This window comes from Equus asinus, chromosome 27 (assembly GCF_041296235.1).
Source record: "Equus asinus isolate D_3611 breed Donkey chromosome 27, EquAss-T2T_v2, whole genome shotgun sequence".
Classification (NCBI taxonomy): Eukaryota; Metazoa; Chordata; class Mammalia; order Perissodactyla; family Equidae; genus Equus; species Equus asinus.
The window spans coordinates 33,819,256-33,839,829 of record NC_091816.1 but is presented as its reverse complement, the minus strand read 5'-3'; the positions used below and the strand labels follow the sequence as shown (position 1 = coordinate 33,839,829).

At 39.0% G+C, this 20,574-nt stretch overlaps 1 long non-coding RNA gene across 1 annotated transcript in view; it reads right to left on the bottom strand.

Annotated features, from left to right (window-relative positions):
• Positions 1-14,328, bottom strand: part of LOC123281459 (uncharacterized) — a 184,224-nt gene extending 169,896 nt beyond the window's left edge. Inside the window, exon 1 of the long non-coding RNA XR_011498858.1 lies at positions 13,774-14,328. This is a non-coding gene — a long non-coding RNA (uncharacterized lncRNA). The remainder of the gene's footprint in view (positions 1-13,773) is intronic.
• Positions 14,329-20,574: the final 6,246 nt, after the last annotated feature.

The window sequence follows — 20,574 nt, the reverse complement described above, 5'->3', positions numbered from 1 at the left end:
ACTAAAATATTTAAAGTTACATATGTGGCTCACATTTGTGGCTTGCACTCTATGTCTTTTGGACAGTACTGGTCTAAATAGTGCTTAATAGATGATAGATGAGAGCAATCGATCTCTCAACATGTGCCACAGTCTGATGTACACACTGTGGCTCTCAGACTTCAGCCTCAGGAGAATTACCTGGAGGACTGGTTCAATTGCTGGGCCCACCTGCAAAGCATCTGATTCTGTGGGTCTGGAGTGGTCCCAAATAACTGCATTTTTAACAAGTTCCTAGGTCACATAGATGCCACTGGGCCAAGGACCAGACTTTGAGAAACACTATCACAGCACATGGTCAAGTTCACTCCACCACCTCCTGTGGCTTGACAGTTGGTTTGAACAAAAGGTTTCATTTGGATTCTGTAGTACTTCTGGCTAGCCACCATGAAACTTATTGAAAATTTTTTAACAAAACCTTCCAGTACAAACCTTGCACAAATTTATTATTCTCCATTCTCACAACAACTGTGAATAAGGTCATAAGATGTTATCTAGTATTCTGAGGGCCATTATTAGGTAAACTGCTGCCAAAAATTCTCATTAACTTAAACTAACACAAAAATACTTAACAGCAACAGTGGACCAGATTTGGTGCCCATGTTGCAAGAGCTGGTATACACCACTGCTGAAATACAGAGGTCAAAGGAGACAGGACTTTTTATTAAAACTTGACCTTTGAAACATACACTGATTCTATTTCTCTCCACTTACACCAAGTCCACAGCCTGGCATACTGCCGAGCAGACAGTTCTGTTTTTTAGCATTGCCTGGGTTACTATCTCACCCTCCTTTCTTCATGTTGATTTCATAGCTTGAAAAGTTATTGCAAAAAGAGAGTGGCAGGCACTGGCTTATCCCTTGTCCTAATGGATGCTGGGCAACTTTGAGCCATAGTTTAAGATGATTTGTCCCCCGAGATTAGGAACAGCTCCTCCCAAATGGTGATTTAAGGTCACCAGCTTAGGTCAACCACTAGAAAAGTCCTAGAACCCGAGTGGACCTATGGGGGTCTTACAGAAGATCACCTCCACCAATTATTTCACTGGACTTCACATTGTCTTTATTTTGTATCATTAAAGGATTTTATATTTTAATGCTGTTTTTGTGACATTGCAAAGCCAAGCTCTGCTATATTCAGAGGACACAGAGGCTGGCCATCTATATCGCTCACCAAGAAAATGAAGTTGCGTTTATTTTACAGTTTCAGGATAAATTTAGTGTTTTTACTTTAGTTTACCTAGTTAATTCTCAATGAAACTCTACTTCTACAAAGTCCATGCTTAGCTCCCCAGAATTCAGTCATTTAATCTCGCTGATTCACACATGTACTTCTGGTGAATTGCAATAACCGTGAACTGTGTACCCACAGACAGAATTCACTTGGCAGGGGTCTTCAATCTGTCCATTTAAAAGGCATAATTCTATTGGTATATTGATCAACATGTAGCATTTTAATTTCACCTGTTTTGTAGATGACCACAATTCCTGGAGTTTTTACAAAACTCAGGCCAGCCCCAGTGGCCTAGTGGTTGAGTTCAATGTGTTCCGCTTCAGCATTCAGTGTTCAGATGCCAGGTGTGGACCAACATCGCACATCTGTTAGCAGACATTCTGTGGCAGCAGCTCACACAAAGAAAAGAAAAAAGAGCAAAAAAAAAAAAACTGAAAAACCAAAAAATACCCTGTTCTCTAAAGAATACACTAATATGGTCTCAAGTAATTCATACAGAAATAGAGAAGAGAAACAAAAACCTCCATCCACCACTCCCCACACTGACAGCACTGCCTTCTCTAGAGGAAAATCCTGTCACCACTTTGATGTAAATTATTCCAGAACACCTGCTATGTATGTGTATCTGTACCTATGTAAATCTTTTGTTTGCCTTTTATATAAATGGGATTATACTCAACGCATTTTTTGGAACATTTCTTTTTTTCCATAAGAATAGTATTTTAATGTTTGGGATGACAGTTCACACCTTTCTGAGCAAAGAAGAAAGACTACATATGTGTTCACGTGTGCACGTGTGTGCATGTATGTGGGTGCACACAAGCATACAGGCGTTTATCAGTCTTTTCACCAATGGAAAGTACTTCATATTATGGATGTGCCATTTTGCTTTGGTCTTTTCGGTCATTAACCATTATTAATTATTTAACCATTTCCTTATTGATGAACATTAATTTTCTCTCCAATATTTATTTCAAACTAGGAGACATGAATATTATAATAACAAAGTATTATATGAACATTTATCCAAAATAGAAAGTTGGAAACGGAATTACATGTTTTGTTTTGATAAATATTGATATTGCCAACTTGCTTTTCGGAAAGATTGAACCAATTTATACACACAATATCAATACATTCCTATCAATATTGGATGTTGTTTTTTTTCTATTGAAATATGGTAATGAATATGCATAGATCATTTTTGCATGGATTTAGAATAACAATTTCATCAGATATTCTATTACTCCCATGCATCTTTCAACATATCTGTCCGTGTGCCAATTCCACATTGTTTAAATACCGCAACTTTATTTAAATTAGGATCATTTCTCTTTTTCAAAATTTTCTTTTCTATTTTTTTGGTTACTCACTTTTCTAGATCAACTTTAAAATTGGACTGTCAGGATCCATAATAAAAAATTCTTTTGAATTTTTATTGGTATCATGTTGAACTTAATTTGGGAAAAATGTTTAAAACAAACTTGAGGAGCATATTCTATTTGAGAACATGGTATGCCTTCCTAATTTTTCATGAATCTTCACATTATAATTTATTTGATTTAGTTCAGTGTATGAATGTTTGTGGACATCACAGCTCTACCGCTTAATGCTGTGTGACCTCGATAACTTATCCTCCCCTGCCTCCATTTACTCATCTATAAAATGGAGATAATGCCAGCTACAAAAATAAACGTGTTAATGTAAAATTGTGAATCTTTTAAAAACAATGCCTGCACTCCATCTCATTTCTAAAATTATGTGTGTCAACTTATATTTTTCTTAATAAATTTGACAAAGGTTTATCCATGTTATTGATTCTTTTAAAGTATCAGGGTTTTTGTTTTATTGATCAAGAATACCCTTTTATTGTTGTTTTCTATTTTTATTGACTTTACTTTTTAACTTTGATGATTTCTTACATTTACTTTCTTTAAATATGTTTTACTAGTTTTTTTTTTTCAATCTTCTTGAGTTGAATGCTCAGTTCTAACACAGAGCTGTCTCCTCTTTAGGAGGGATTTCTAATGGTTTCTGGGTGTTTGTATGTACATTACACACACACACACACATATATATATATATATATATTAATATGTTGTATCTACTACTATTATCCCAATTTTAGAAATGAGAAAATGAGGTTATGTAACTTGTCCAAGGTTATAGAAGAAAATAAATGGCCAGTAGATGGCAGACCAGGGTAAAGAGCAGGGTGTGTGGCATCATGGGCCATGTGCTTCACCACTGCACCATTCTGCCTCTGAATATGACCTTAGCTGCACCCTCACAAGTTTTTATGTGAAATTCTACCACTTTTACTAATTTATAAAAAGTTATTTTTCCTTTTTAACACTACTTATTTTTAAGGGTTTTGTTTGTTATTGTTGTTTATTAACTCCAAAAAGATAGTTTTGGTATGGAAATGACATTTGGTGTTTGTTTCTGTCTTTGTTGTAATTATTAAATGCATTATATTGTTTTAAGTGAACATTGTATATACGATTTTCCCTTTTAAAAAATCTGAACATACCTTCTTGCCTAACACAATATTATTTTTGGTACATATTGCATTGTGTTTAAAATGACTACATATTAAGTGTCAAGTACAAACAGATATCACACTGGCTCATTGTTTCATTGAAGCATTTATGTTATTACTATGTTGTTTGCTTGCTTGCCCTGTTAATTTTGAGTGAAGCATATTTGTCTTTCACTCTGTGACTGTCATTTTTTACTGTCATTTTGTCGTTTTTTCAATTGTTCCTCACGTAGATATATAGATAAATATATTTTAAAGCTATATAGACAGTTTAATAAAGATTTATGCTCATATTTTGTGGATAAATTAAATATTTATCAACATGAAATATCTCTTTTACCAAATTAAATGTTTTGGGGTTTGCTATTTTTTTCTGTATTGTCACACTTGCTTTTCCTTTTGTTTGCAATTTTTTTTTTAATTATTCTCTTTTCTATTTGTAGAGGTTCTCCAACATTTATTCTAAGTATATTTCTTACACACTGTAGCTGAGTGTTCAAACTGGCCCCTTTCTTTTATTGTGGAATTTAATTCATTTATTTTTATTTGGTTACAAATATGAACTTGCTTCTTTCTTACCTTAACTTCCACTCTCTTCATTTGAAATCCCTAGTAGAAAATGCATAGTGTGACTTGTAGATTCATTCTTCATACCTCTAATCTTATATTTTTAACTGACTTTTTCTATCTCCTCCACAGTCTGAGGCAATTCCTATTTTCTAGATTACTATGCTTTGTCTTCAGTTATATCCACTTTGCTAATCTTTTTTTTTTGAAATAGCATGCTTAACTTTCAAGACAAATTCTTGTTCTCCAATTACTCCATTTTAATGGTATCCTTTTTATTTTGTGGAAACAGAATCCTCTCAAATAACTTTAAAAGTATTATTTGGAATATTTTTAACTTCTCTTCTGTGTTCTGAATTCTGGTGTATCTGATGTCAGTGTATTGATTGATTTGCTTGCTTCACTTTGATCCTATTATAAGACTCTTGTACTGCATGGTGTATAGGTAATGTACAGCATGGTGGCAATAGTTAATAACACTGTATTACATATTTGAAAGTTGCTAAGGGAGTAGATGTTAAAAGTCCTCATCACAAGACAAAAAAATTTTGTAACTATGCATCATAATGGGTGTTGACTAGACATTGTGGTTATTATTTCTCAATACATATAAATATTGAATCCTCATGTTGGACACCTGAAACTAGTTTAATGCTATATGTCAATTATATTGCAGTAAAAAATGACTCTTGGTTTTAACAATTTTGTGATCCCTATTTTTTCCACTTTAAGGATGAAAACCTAAGATTATTAGTATAGACAGTTGGATAGGTTTCTTCTGGGGTTGTATGAGCTGTTTTTCTAGCTGATATCTTCTTGGAATTGGAACGCTGACTGCCAATATATAGGCTTCCCTTTAGTTCATATGGGTGGGAAGCAAGCATTTGGGATTGAAAATGGCCGAAAGGATAAAATCTTTACTCTAGATTTTGAGGATTGTAATGAATTTTTCTTCTTAGAATTGTCACTCAGAGCCTTCTTTTTCTCCTTTCCACAATTGCTATGAAGCTCTTAATTATCTCCATTTCTGGTCTGAGTTCCCTGAAGCCAATACACTCGAAATTAAGCAGATGGTTGGCTTCTGCTTAGTCTGTGCACAAACACCAACATTATACGTGTGGCACGTCTGTGCACTGCCTGGGGGAGATAACAGGCTGACCTCTGGCCCACTGTCCCGTATTCAGTTATTTAATCAATTACCCAAAAGATCATCTTGGGACAACCTCTGTTCTTTTCGTTTGTTCTCTCTGATCTTAGAATTTCTCTTAATTTGCTCCCTGGGTTACAGCAGCTTTTCAGCTTGTGTTTTGAGCTATGGTATTGTTGCAGCAATTGATCCTGTTTTTTCTATTAGAAAAATCCTGATTTTCTAATAGAAATGTGTTTTCTATTTTCTGGGAACTCCTCTTAATTTTGTTTTGATATTAGCAGCCCTTCTTATTACAGAATAAAGATTTACTCTTTGAAATAATATGTTAAGAAAATCCAAGGAGAAACTACCATCAGGCTTTTGAAGATATGAAACCATACAAGGTTCAGATCAGTGATGTTGAAGTGAATCCCAGAATAGATGAGAGATTGAAAACTGCTGATAGTAAGAGATAATAGGAAAGATAAGAACACGGATAGAGGCTTAGAGGGAGAAATCCACAAATAGAGAGCAAAAGAGGATTGAGGTCTTTATAAAAGAGAGGAGAAAAAATGTCAGAGAGGCAAGAAGAAAACCAAAAGATAAGAAAATAAAAAATTATTAGAGACTACAAATGTGTTCCTTTATAGCAAGAAATGCATGTAAGTTTTAAAGTATCAACAAGGCAGGACAGATTTTCAGGGAGGAAAGCCCATTCAATAATTGTAAGCACCCGGGAGCTGTTGTTCTCCATCCTTAACATACATCCAAGTCACCTGGAAAGCTTGTTAAGCCACAGACCAACAGGTAGCAGGTGTGGTCAATGCTGCTGGTCCAGGGATGAGAACCACTGCTCCAGAGAGGAGGAGGAGAATGAGAATTTTACAAAGAGCATGAGATCAAACAAGTCGAAAGACCTAGATCGTAAAGAGAGCCATATCAATAAAGCATGTGAGTGGGAATCAGAGGGAAATAGAAGGATAGGTAGTAAAAACACGCAAGGAGCCTAGGAGCAAAGGGAAGAATGAGATTGTGTCACTGTGGAGACTTAGTGCACCTCCAAGCTTAAATTTCTCTACTAAGTTAGAATCCCTGGGTATTCGAGCAAATTCATTCTCCACCTCATTGCAAAAGAAGACCAAAATTGGTATGGATGAGTGTGGTTACATCCTGGAAACAGTGATCTGGATGGAAATGCAGGGTGGGAGAGGAAAGAAAGCTTCTGGGTGGTGGAAGTGGGGAAGGAAGGGAAGAGCTCATGAGGACCAGGCCACTGATTCTGATTCCTGGGCGAGATGAACACAGGTAAATCACGTGTGTGTGTGTTTAGACACTTAACACTAAAATTATTTTGAGTAATAAGGGCAAGGTCATATTCTAGAAGAATCTTGAAAACCAGTGTAAGGAGTTTGGGATGATCCAGTATTAATAATGGTAGCAAATATAACTGCAGCAAACCAAAAGAAGGCATTGTGATTTATTGAACCAACAATAGTAATGAAATTGTTATTTTAAGAAGAGTGTGCATCAATACTTTATTTGAGAGAAAATCAGGCATGAGAGGATGTATCTGGGTTTGTAACTTCAGACACTGACCATGTGGCCTTTGGGAAGTTAGTTAAACTCTGACTTTCCATTACCTTATTTGCAAAATGAGGTTTATCATAACTACTGTATTGTCCAGTATTGTAATTATTAAATATTACATAATTAAAAGATATATGTCTGGTATAATTTACACATTTACTAGGAAGTTGCTACTGCATTATTTTCATAATTTATATTATTGTTACTCTTTATTATTTATAGCAATTCATAGCCTGATGTCACTCTTGCCAAGAGGCTTGTTTAAGATTAAGCCTTACATGGTGGGGCTGGGGAGCTGGGGATACCAAAGAGAGAGAGAGAATGAGAGAAACCGCTGACCAGCTTGGGGGAATGCATGTTAATGACCAGGGTCCCCAGAACCCACCCTTTTTCTTCACTCCTCAGAACCCCAGCTACTCCTCCAAATGTTTACCCTGAACTAAATAAAATACAAAAATAAGTCCAGAAGGGGATGTTCCCTAGATGTAATGACGACTATCAAGACAATCCTATGTGCTTACGAGACACCCCATTGGTACACATGAAGCATGTCTCTCCCTAGAGAAGGCACAATGTGTTCATTTCTTGATCACTGGTGGCCACTAGCCATTGACACCAATGCACATCAACCCATTGTTTGGAGCCAACAGCTTCATCCTCATACTCATGAATTTTCAAACAGCCAAATGGCATGTTTAGAGCAGTCAGAAATTATCTAGCACATGGTAGTGGGGCACCTCTGCTCTCCTCACTCTCTAGCTGCCTCAACTGCCTTAAATAGGATCAGAGGCGTCCCCTGGGAAAATAATTCAAGTCCTCCATGTGTCCCTGAGGCAAACATCCTATCATAGCTCTGTGAAAGGTCAGAGGGCAAATATCAAAGAATAACGGCCAGGCTTCTAAAAGCAAATTCCTCCTAAGTGAAGGAGGACGATCAAGTGGGCTTAGCAACTGGCCAGAGAAGAAAGAGAGGACCCCGGAATAGCTTCAGCCCACCCAATGAGTGCCCAGGGGAGTTCACATGCTTCGGGGAGAGCAGGCTGTGGAGAAGTAAGAGAAACTCTGCTTCACCTCGTACACCAGCAACTATGATCCTCTAGACATTAAGAGCCAGGAGAGATGCAGGCTTATACTCTTCAAAGAAGCTAACCACTCACACTCTGGGACAGAATTCCGGGGGAGAATTGATTCAAATGGAAAGCCGTAAAGGATGCTTTGTAAGCAATGCAGGTATTCATGAAAATGGGGTGACAGGAAAAATTAATAGCATCAGCACAAAATTTAAGGAAGCTGGAAAATTGGGTATTTACTGAAGACCAGCATTGGAGGAAGTATCAGTCAGTACCAGCTTGGTTATGATGCAATAACAGGCACCCCTAAAGCTCAGAGACTCAAACAACAAATTTTCTTTTCCACTCAGATTACAGGCTCATCCTGGGTTGGCTGGGGGCCCCCACACCCATTCTCCTTCACAATAGAACCTAGGTCAACAGAGATACCAGTATAATCAAATAGAATGTTTCCTGTTACAATGCCCTAGAGAAAGGAGAGCACAGAGAAGCTAAAACCACATGTACACTCCATCCCTGGGCCTTCTCAGAAATCCTTGAGGAGTATAACACACAGGGGCAAGTGCCCAAATGAACGCAGGGCAAGAGGAGTGAAATGTGGGTAACTATGGTTACCATGACCCCATTGCCTTTACCAAGCCACATAATTACAGGATGACATATTTATGTAGTACTAGCTATGGGACAGCTCCCTATAAACAGTAATTCACCAGGAGCCCTAAAATATGACCTGCTTTACAGCTGTGATACAGAAAGGCTGCTACAGAACATCCACATAAGAACATGAGTTGCTGGTCCTGCCAGAGATACAAGGAGCAGAATTCCCAGCCACCCTATTTGCATTCCCAACTCACATCTCAGATTCAATCCCAACCCTACCGAACACCATGAATGATAACATAGTGCCTTCCGAGTAAGACTTCTCACGTTCTGTTAAACTACCCTTTCATCTGTAAAATGGAGACAACCGTAACTACCTCACAGAGTTCTCAAGTGGCTTGCAATTGCCCCGTATACAGTCTCACAATAAGCAGTTGGTGTCCTATCTATGTTAGTTCTCACACTTAATTTATCTCTGGTTTTCCAGCACTCTCTCTCATCGAGCTCAGGGTGCTCTGATGTTATCCTCTTCCTCAATTTTATGGAATGCTTTAAAATTAAACTGCTTTGCATGGCACACTGGCTCTTGGAAGTAACTTGTCAGTGCTGCCTCATTAGTAAATAAGCTAATCCAAAGCTTGGCGAGCGATAGGACTTTTTGCTCCCTATGTCCAAACACACTCAAGACGGCAAGTCAGAGGTGCAAAATGCCAAAGTCCTGATTGGTTCCCATATAAATCTCAGCCAAGGCTCCCAGACAATTCTCAGAGACGGAGCTTTGCTTACTGATGACACTGAAAAATTGTGTGAAAAGAAAATAAAAAGGAACTTAGTTCTGCCTAAGCATTTCAGCGTGTTTGTTGCCTTTTTAGATAAGGAAATGTGCAGAGCACTGTGAATGCCACTGGCCAGAGGCCAGGGAACAGCACAGACACTTGGAATGGTGCCCAGAAACGGCATCCGAGGGGCCAACCTGTGCAGAGGAATAGCTTAGCAGCCACTGAAGGACCAGAAGCTGTCATTTTGGGTGAAGGTGGGCCATGAAAGGATTCCTAAAGATGAGTTAGAATTGTAGTCATAAGTTTACATATATATATATATATATATATATATATACCCACACACACCGGCACATTTTCCCGAGGGAGAATTCCAGTTCTTTCAGCAGATTCTCAAAGTGATCCAGGACTCATAGCCAAGGAGAAAAAGAGGAAACCGGAGAAACAGAATCCAAAATCTTTGCAAAAGTAGGACAAATTTAAAGCCAAGTTTTGCATTTCAGCCTTTTTCTCATTCTTCACACATTTTAGAATAAGCAGCCCCCTTTGATTTGAAACGACTCAAGATTCTTCATCCATGCCCACCAGCCTCTGTTAAAATGTCCAAAATTTACTTGTTTACAATTTCTCCCTCTGCCAAGTCAAGCTAAATGTTTCTTCCTCTTATTTTCTCTTTTTTTTATATCTGCATTTGTTGTCACTCACCAGATCTGACAGTTTAAGACCTTGAAGTTTTAGTACTCTAGTCGATTTTCTCCTTTTGCTGTGGTCCTTCAGAGCCATCTCTGTCGCTCAGCATTGAGGGGCCCAAAGTGACTCGGGGACAGATCCCAAGGACTCCACCTGCCTGCTCCACCCTGCAGCTGCCCCTCCTGGCATTTCAAAAGACTGCCAAACCGGGCACGGCCAAATTCCCAAGTAACTCATAGCATGATGTCACCTGATATGCAGAAATTGTTTATTCTCCTACCTTAGAGTTTTTTCTTGTGTGCATCAGCTTTTCTTTTAATCACTAGTGGTTTCTTTCTTCCCACATGTCTTATCTTAATCCAGTCCTTGATTTCATGCTTAACATACACCTGAGTTTAGTATAGCACCTACTTATGGAGTGACACCTGTGTACCAGAGAGACACTCTGCAACCAGGCATCGTGTCATTCACACCTTGGAAAAAACAGAACCCCCATTAAGGGATTTTCGTCTGGTAGACAAGATGGCAGGTTCACAAACAACTAACACAAAGAAGAGCGTGAGAGTATCGTAAGAGAAATGCATGAGAATGCTCTGAGACGAGAGAGGTAACACCCAGCTAAAAGCAATCAGAAAGGGCTACCTGGAAGAGATGTTACTGGCCTTGGAAAATGGCAGGAAACCTGGATAACAGTGAGTCGTTGTATTAGGCTGACCCTTATGTTTTATTTGGGGAAATTGTGGAAACATAAGCATAGATTGCATGGAGTTCCTGGCATGAAAGAGCCTAGTAAATTCACTAGACTTGTTAGATGTGATTAATTTGCTATATTAATAATAAATATGTCTTTCATCATCCACCTTGCTTAATCCTTAATTAACACAGGTAACTAGGGAACACTGGAACGAGGTCATCCACATGTGGGGTTTTCTCGTGTACCTAACGCTTGCCCTTTCGAGTGTCGATTATTTTTTCATCTTTTCTGGGTTGTAAATCTTTCCAGTCTGCATTAAACACATCCCACTATTACCAGTTTTCCCTCATTACATGAACTTATGGTTTCTTTCGCACGTGGGTCTGTCTTTGGGTTTTTCTCTGAATTTTGCCCCCTAAGGTTCCTGTGGGTGAGATTCTTTCCCTCCCATCCCAAATTAGCTGTCCCTCTGGGCCCCTGCTGGCTTCAGTGTGAGCGCTCCAAGCTGCTTCATTCCCTCCTGTGCCATCAAATACCATCTCTGTGCTCATTCACCTCCCAATCCCGTCTCTGTCCTACACTGTACATTCATGTAGCCCCACCTGATGGGCTTTACCACTTACACTCAGGGGTGCATCTCAAACTCAACATGTTCAATACTAAACATGTCTCTTTTTTCCCCATCAAATCTTGCTTTCTCTTTCTTGGGGATATCAGTTGCTCAAATTAGAGAGCTAGAAGATTCCATGACACCATTGTCTCTCTTAAGGGCTCCACACCTCATTTGTTACCAAGTCCTGTCCATTGGACCACCAAAACATCCGTGAATCCAGTCCCATCCGTGCTGCCAGCACCTGAGATGACGTCCACGTCACTTCTGCCAAGATCAACCTCACCAGCAGACTCATGACCCCCTGCCCCCAGTCACTTTCCCTTCCAATCCGTATCCACCCAACTGGCAGAAGACTCTTTCCAAAACATTTTCCATATTGAAACCTGTCAGTCTCTTCTTTACCTTAGCATTGAAATTCAAGCTCCCTTAAAAGGGTTCACAAGGACATCAAGATGAGGTCCCTCTCTGCCCCTTGACCTCTACCCAAACCACTACTCATGCCCTCAGCCCAGCTCAGTGGAAAACAAGCCATTTCTGCATACCTGATCCAGGCAGGCTTCCTCCTGCCCCTTCGCTGCTCCCTCAGCCTGGAATGCCCTTCTGGCTCACGATGCCCCATCCCCAGTGGGACATCTTTCCTGGCTGCCCCCCAAGATGTTGGGCATTTCTCCTAAGGTGTTCTTTCCTCGAGCATCCTCTGTGTTGCCATTATGTGAAATGATCACGTCGTATGGATTTGTTTCTTTTCCGCCCCCTCTCTCAGCCCATGTTGGACTGTAAGCTTCCTAATGATAGAGACTGTCTTCACATTTGAATCCCAGCCATGCACACAGAACAGATGCCCAGCCATTGGCACACGTATGAGAGGAGGGTGGCTCAGTGCCATTCTGCGACTCCCTTAGGAGAACAGTGTATGGCGTCGCTACTTTCTATGACCTCAGAGCCTTTTTCACGTGCATCCAGGTATATCATGATATTTTATAAATGCAAAATGGATGGAAATCTGAATTCTGAGTAATTGAAACACTACCAGAGACTCTTAAAGATTGTTCCAAATAGGGTAAGGAATGAACTCACCGGTCTAAAATTCCATCTCAGCATCTAGGGTTTTGTTCATCTAGAAAACATTCATTACCTGCTTCTGCCCAAACTTAGCAGTAGCTTGTAGAATGCTTCATATACACCAAGTACTGTTTGAAGAACTTTTTCTAAGAGTTTGTTTAATCTTGACAGCAATCCCATAAGTACTATGATTACTGTCCCCATTGTACACATGGGAACACCAAGGCACAGAGAGGGCAAATAAACCCCCATCATAGCACAGCCACAGCAAGGCAAGCAGGGGTTCACGCCTGGGGGTCCGTGAGCTTAGCAGCTGCAGGACGTCTCTCACGTCTGCCTCTGTGTAGCTCAGGAGTTGTCATTTTTATTATTATTTTTATCCAGTATTTCAGCCAGCTTTCATGTGCCTGAACTCTAATAGTTTTGAGTTCAGTTTCCAATAAAGCAGAATAGGCAAGTTTTAAAAGTCCACACATGCAGTAACATTTGTTGGCTGTTTTACAAGAGCCAGGCAATATCCTAAGCACTTTCCTGGGATTATCCCATCCCAATCTCAAAACAAACTCGTGGCTGCTCCTCTTTCCCCACATTTCACGTGTCTTAGATCCTGTTCTCTATTCTATATACTCTGATACAAAATGGCTGGATTCCTCTTCGCAAATGATAAAATGTTCCCGAAAAATACCAAAGTTAGTCTGCATAATTTTTTTTAATAAGCAGCCCTAGATTTTTTGTAATTCAATTACAAGTTAAAGATTATAGATTCTATTTTTAAAAATGAAGAAAGTTTATCTTAAAATGTAGTAGGGAAAACCCACTTCATAGAGAACAAAAAAGAAATAAAAATAAGTGCCTTTTTATAAAAGTAAATAAACAACTAGTAAGGCCAGGAAAATAATTCGAACTTCTAGGACATGTTCAGGTGTTAGTAAGCATCTAATCGACCTTTAAGCAAGATTTGAGCAAAAGGATCAATTTTTAGAAATAGAGTTCTTGACGAGCACTAATTGAATGATGAGGGTTGGTGAAAAATGCTCGCTTCAAAACATCAGCCCCAGTTCTTAGTTTGTCCCAGCACCTGTGACGCCGTAGCTCCCCTCAGTAGTACCCTCCGACCGGGCTTGCTTTGCAGCAGTCATACAAAACACATAAGCACACAATTCTTACCTTTGGAGCCAGAAGCAGAGGACTGGGTTGCCTGCTCACCTGCGCTGAGCTATCTTCTCCACGTGAACTCTCACCGTGTGCTCACACTCGACATGGGTCGGGAAAAATTCCAAGAAGTCAGGGGAGCCGAGGGCATACGAAATGGAGAGAATCCTGAAGGAAACCTCTTCTAACATCATCAGATTAGAAAAAACTGGGGCCAGTGGGGAGATGAGCTACCAGAGGCCACATAACAAGTGAAGGGTCAAAGTGAGAGCAGAAATCCTCTTCTTCTAACTCGGGATTCAAGGAATTTCCAGCCACTTTGCAAAAGCAGAGCGAAGCAGGTCTCAGAGCTTAGTGACCGTTCCAAAGTGGCAGCCCTGTCCTCCTGGTCTCCCACTCCTTGCCAGGCCAGCGGGGGCTTCAAGTAGATTTGCTTCCAGGAGAAAAGCCCCACGCCCGAGTCCAGGAGAAGTCACGAGGGAAGCAATTAAAATCACCTGGGTTTTGCCTGGGCCTTCCACGCCCAGGCAGAGGTGCCTGATTTCACAGGAGGCCCAGCTCACCTGCAACTGTGCCTTCTCGCTGCCTCCTAGTAATTAGCTCCTGGGAGACCCGCATCCTATTAGGCAAACCCTAGCCTTAAACAACCCCTGTAAAGACTCTCCCAGGCTTCCAGTGCAGTTTTGTCAACTTTTATTAAGAACTGTCTCCCTCAGGCAGCTCATTTTTCCCTGGTCCCCTGAGTGGTCCCATGCAGGCAAGCTTCATCATCAATGAATTCTGCACCCATCAACAATTTTGTGCCATGACAAAAACCTAAATGCATCTGATGTGCTGAGGACATGGAAGTGGCAGAGCAGCTTGAGAAAGGGCAGCATCTCCAGCAGCTGTTACAGAAATAGCACAGCCAATTAAGATTCCAGCTGCAAAGAGACGGAGATGCAATCTGGAGCAATAATACCTCTGTGCTGTGCATTTGAAGGAAAACAGATTTGCCTTTTACTCCCAGAGTTGGTGACAAGGATTCAGAGCATGGCTGACCAGATGGCAACCCCATAAGTCTCTCTCCTCTCTGGTACGTTCTAGTTGAATCCTCCCGCACTCTACATCATGGCTCAGACTTCCCAAGTGGCTTTTGGTTCCTCTGCTTTTTAGGCTGGTCTTCTCCAGTTGAGGTCAAAGGTCATTCCAGAAATAGTTCTCAGAAGAAGAATTAGATTTCATAAAGAGAAAAAACTATAGGAGAAGTTGCATGCATGGATATATCTAGTGCGTGAATATGGGAAATAATTCAGTGAATAGGAACAAATCGCCAGCGAGGAAGCCAGCACCAATATTTCCCTTTTTCCTTTGTTGTGGATGGAAAGCAAGGCTGCACACATTCCCAGGAGTCTGGCAAACTTTGGAAAGGGAACACATCATCCTTGTGTTGAGGACTGAGTGTGGGCCTACCCCCAGTGCATAAAGCCCTATTTCATATTAGATCCAGAAGCAGTTTACAATTCAGTTCAAGACCTCATTTGTGGGAGAGTAAACAAAATTTTGATTGTCCTCACAAAATGCTGCTATCAGGTTTTGTCCGTCTCTGTAAATGGCAGCATATTCCACCAAGCTGCTTAAAATACAAACCTAAATTTTGATTCTTCCTTTTTTGAATTCCTCAGTAAGTCCTGGTCATTTTATTCCCAAAACATATTTTCAGTTGTCTCGTTCCCTTTATTTCCATTGGCTCCACCTCAGCTCAGGCTGACATCATTTCTGCCCTGGACAGTCACGAAGCTCCTGACACTTCTTAGCCTCTTGGTTACCACAGCTGATACTATCACTCTTGTCCCACGCCGTCTCCTCACCATCCATCCCAAATACATACCTCGCACATAAGTCAAATCAAGCCCTTCCCTGTCTGAAAACATTTTAGCAGCTTCCCATTATCTTTAGAATAAAATCCAAACACCCAATCATGAACCTCAAAGCCCTCTGTGCCTTGTGTCTGCAGACCCACTCACCTGGCCACTGGGCACCACTCTCAGCCACCCCCATGACTGGCTCCCTATGTGAGCCCCGATACAGTGAATGTGAGCCATTGCTGGGAGCTCATGAGCATAGGCAGAAAGCTGACCCAACTCTGCAGTATTGGGAGGAGGTACAGAAACATGGGCATTTCAGGAAACCACCACAGGGAAAACATATGAAAGGCTCTCAACACCCTGCCTGGCTTTGTGGGATCAAGAGAAGGCATACAACCTCTAGACCTCCACCCCAAGGGGAAGCAAGAGGTGTGGAGCAGTAGCATCCATAGAAAAGGTCTGAGCAAGCATCAGAATCCCTAGCTGGGCTCACTAGTGAAGGCATTTCTCTTCTGAAGCCAGACAGTAAGGACAGTAGGAGGTGACAGATGCTTCAAATGTGAAGACAGCCTCAAAGATTTCATGGGACACAAAAAATCAAGGAAACATAACACCACCAAAGGAACACAATAATTTTCCAATAACTGATCCCAAGGAATGGAGATCTATGAATTGCCTCACAAAGAATTAAAAATAATTGATTTACCCCTGGGACACAAGAATGTTTCAACATACATAAATCAATAAATATGATATACCATGTTAACAGAATGAAGGATAAGAATCACATGTTCATTTCAATAAGTGCAGAAAAAATATTTTACAAAATCCAACAATATTTAATGATAAAAACTCTTACAAAATTAGGTATAGAAGGAATGTAACTCAACATAATAAAGGTCATAAATGACAAGTTAACGTCATACTCAATGGTGAAAAACTGAAAGTTTCTCCTCTAAGATCAGGAACAAGAGAAGGATGACCACTCTCACCACTTTTATTCAACATAGTGCTGGAAGTCCTAGCTAGAGAAATTAGTCATGAAAAAGAAATGAAAGGCATCCAAATCAGAAATGAAGAATACAATTCTCACTATTTGTGGATGACATGATCTTATAAATCGAAAACCCTAACAACTCAACAAAAAAATTGTTAGAAATAGTAGATGAATTTAGTAAAGTCACAAGACATAAAATCAACATAAAAAATAAATTCTTTCTATACACTGATAGACTATCTGAAAAAGAAAAAGAGTTCATTTACAATAGCATTAAAAATAATAAAATATTTAGGAATAAGTTTAACCAAAGAGGTGAAAGATCTGTACATTGAAAACTATAAAACATTAGTGAAAGAAATTAAAGGAGACACAATTAAATAGGCATCCCATGTTCATGGATTAGAAGACTTAATATTGTTAAAATACCCATACCCATACCCATAGCTATCTACAGATTCACTGCAATCCCTAAAACTTTCTCATGTAGTTTTTCACAGAAACACTAAAAAAAACTGCTAAAATTCATATGGAAACACAAAAGATCCAGAATAGCCAAAGAAATCCTGAGCAGAAAGAACAAAGCTAGAGGCAGCACACTTCCTGATTTCAAACTATATTTCAAAGCTACAATAATCAAAACAATATGGTACTGACACAAAAGTAGACACATAGGCCAATGGAACAGAATAGAGAGCCCAGAAATAAACCCACGTGTATACCATCAACTAATCTTTAGGAAAGGCACCAAGAATACAAAATGGGGAAAAGATAGAGAAGTCGATAAATGATGCCGGGAAAATGAGATCTCTGCATGCAAAAGACTGAAATTGGACTCTTATTGTATACCATACACAAAAATCAACTAAAATGGATGAAAGACTTGAATGTAAGGCCTGAAACTGTAAAACTCCTAGAAGAACTCATATTGAAAAATCTCTTTGGTGTCAGTCTTGGCAACGACTTAGTGGATACGACATAAAAACAAACGCAAGAAAAGCAAAACTAAATAAGTGGGACTATATCAAATTAAAAAGTTTCTGCAAAGTCGAGGAAACAATCAACAGGATGAAAATGCAGCCTCCAGAATGGGAGAAAATATTTGTAAACCATGTATCCAATAAGAGGTTAATATCCAAAATATTTAAGGAACTCAAACAACTCAATAGTAAAAAAAATAATAATTTAAAAATAGTCAAAGGACCTGAACTGACATTTTTCCAAAGAGGACATACAAACGGCCAACAGGAATATGAAAAGATGTTCAACATCACTGGTCATCAGGGAAAGGCTTTGCCTTTCAAAATGGAATACCAAGCAGCCTTTTTTTTTTTTTTAAAAGATTGGCACCTGAGCTAACTGTTGCCAATGTTCTTTTTTTCTGCTGTTTTCCTTTTTTTTCTGCTTTTTCTCCCCAAATTCCCCCAGTACATAGTTGTGTATATTTTAGTTGTAGGTCCTCCTAGTTGTGGCATGTGGGATGCCGCCTCACCATGGCCTGATGAGCGGTGCCATTTCTGTGTCCAGGATCCAAACCAGCGAAACCCTCGGCAAAAGCACAATGAAATATCACGTCATACTTGTTAGGATGGCTACTATCAAAAAGTCAAAGGATAAGTGTTGGCAAGGATGTGGAGAAGAGGGAACACATACACTATTGGTGGGAATGCAAAATGGTGCACTTGCTATGGAAAAGAGTATGGAAATTCCTCAAAAAATGAAAAATAGAACTACTACAGGAGGCAACAATTCCACTTCTGGGCATATATCCAAAAGAATTGAAATCAGGGTCTCAAAGAGATACCTATACTCTCATGTTCATTACAGCATTATTCACAATAGCCAAGATAGGAAAATAACCTAAGTCCATCAACAGATGAAATGATAAAGAAAATGTGGTACACACACACAGTGGAATACACATTCTTCTCAAGTGTGCATCTCAAGTGTTCTCACCACAAAAAAAATCTATGTGACGTTATGGGTATGTTAATCAGCTTGACTGTGGTAATCATTTCACAATACACACATATCAAAACATCACACTGTACACCTTAAACAAGGACAACTTTTATTTGTCAATTATACCTCAGTAAAACTGGGGAAAAAAACGTGTGGTAGAGGTGTATGGAAAGAGGCAGTCCTATATTCGTTATTGGAAGTGCCAATTAGTGCAATCTCCATGGAAAAAAAATTGACAGTTTCATAGCATGTGGAATGATAGACATGAAAGACTTTTCACTGCATCATTATTTGTAATATCAAAAGATTAGAAACTATTTAAGTGTGGTTCAGTAAGGGAGTGACTAGGAAAATTCTGACTTCCACAAAATGGAATACCAAGCAGCCTTAAAAAGCTATTCTAGAATGATCCTAAAGCTATATTGATAAATGAAAAAGGAAAAGATGAGGAAAATATCTATGTTCTTTTATTTGCATAGAATATCTCAGCAAGCTGATCACATGGGTAACAAGATAATGATAAATAGATAACTTGGGTTTCCAACTGCACTGGGAAGATAAGTAGATGGAAAATTATTTTTCTTTTTTTTGGTAATTTTTTTGTAGCCTCGATTTTCTTTTACTTTTGCACATTTTTAAATATATAAAAACAATTTTTAAAATGTAGAAGAGTTTCAGATAGGTAAGTCCATCAGTAACGATAATTTTCAAAGGAGAAAATTTTGAAGTTGTTATGTTGTTGTTGCTGACGCTGCTGACATTGTTATTACATTGCACCATTAGGAAATGGCATCATTGAGAAACTGGTGATCAATACCACGTAGACAGAAGCACGTTTTTCTTGCTTTGAACTCTTTACTCTTTGTTATACCATCTTCTACTGTTCAGAAGCTTTATCCTTTTTAAAAAACAACTAGTCTAACAGTCTAACATCAACTTTGTAGATCAAGTGTATATATGGTTATATATATACAGCCTCCTTCCAAAAACATTTTGGAACAGTTTACAAGAATACATAAAATGTGACATAAGTCAGAAAAGACTGGCAAAGTAAATCCATGAATTTTAGAAGTATCCTGAGTATTTCCTTCTTCTTAGACTGAACAATATTCCATTGTTTGTATATATCACCCTTTTACATCCATTCATCCGTTGCTGGACATTTAGATTGTTTGCCTATCTTGGCTATTGTGAATAATGCTGCAAAGAACATTGGAGTGAAAATATCTCTTTGAGATCCTGATTTCAATGCTTTTGGATATAATATGGATGAACCTTGAGGGCAAGGTAAACTTAAGTAAAAGATACCACTCACAGAAGGACAAATACTGCATGATTCTATTTATATGAGGTATCTAAAATAGTCAAAACTCACAGAAACAGAGACTAGAATGGTGGCTGCCAGTGGCTGGTGGGAGAGGGAAATAGGGAGCTGTTGTTCAAAGGATGCAAAGTTTCAGTCATGTAACACTAATAAGTTCTAGAGATCTGCTGTACATTATGCCTATAGTCAACAATAGCGTATTGTGTGCTTAAATTTTGTTAAGAGAGTAGACCTCATGTTAAGTGTTCTTACCACAATGAACACAAAAAATAAGATATCCTGAGTTAATGAGCTTGAGAGAGCTTAACACACACAGAGTGACCCAAATAGCTGTCTTACCCTTCATTCCCACAAACACATACTTAAAAGATTTTTGAACTTAGGATGTTCAAACTAAACTAAAATTTATGGAACACATGAATCATGGACCTGTAAGTTTTCCTCAAGAATAACGCATTTACTAAATAGGATTCAAGCACTTTGTCAACATATCAATTTAAATTGGTAAAATTATATTGAGTGTCCAAATAAGTAAAATATATAGAAGTATTTTTGAAACTAGGAGGCACTGTGTCAGTGTAAGATGTTTATACAAAGAGTTATTACATGATCAGCATCTATGAGAAAATTATCAAAGAATGATTTCTTTCAGAAGATGAAAAGATTGTTTAAATATTTGTTATATT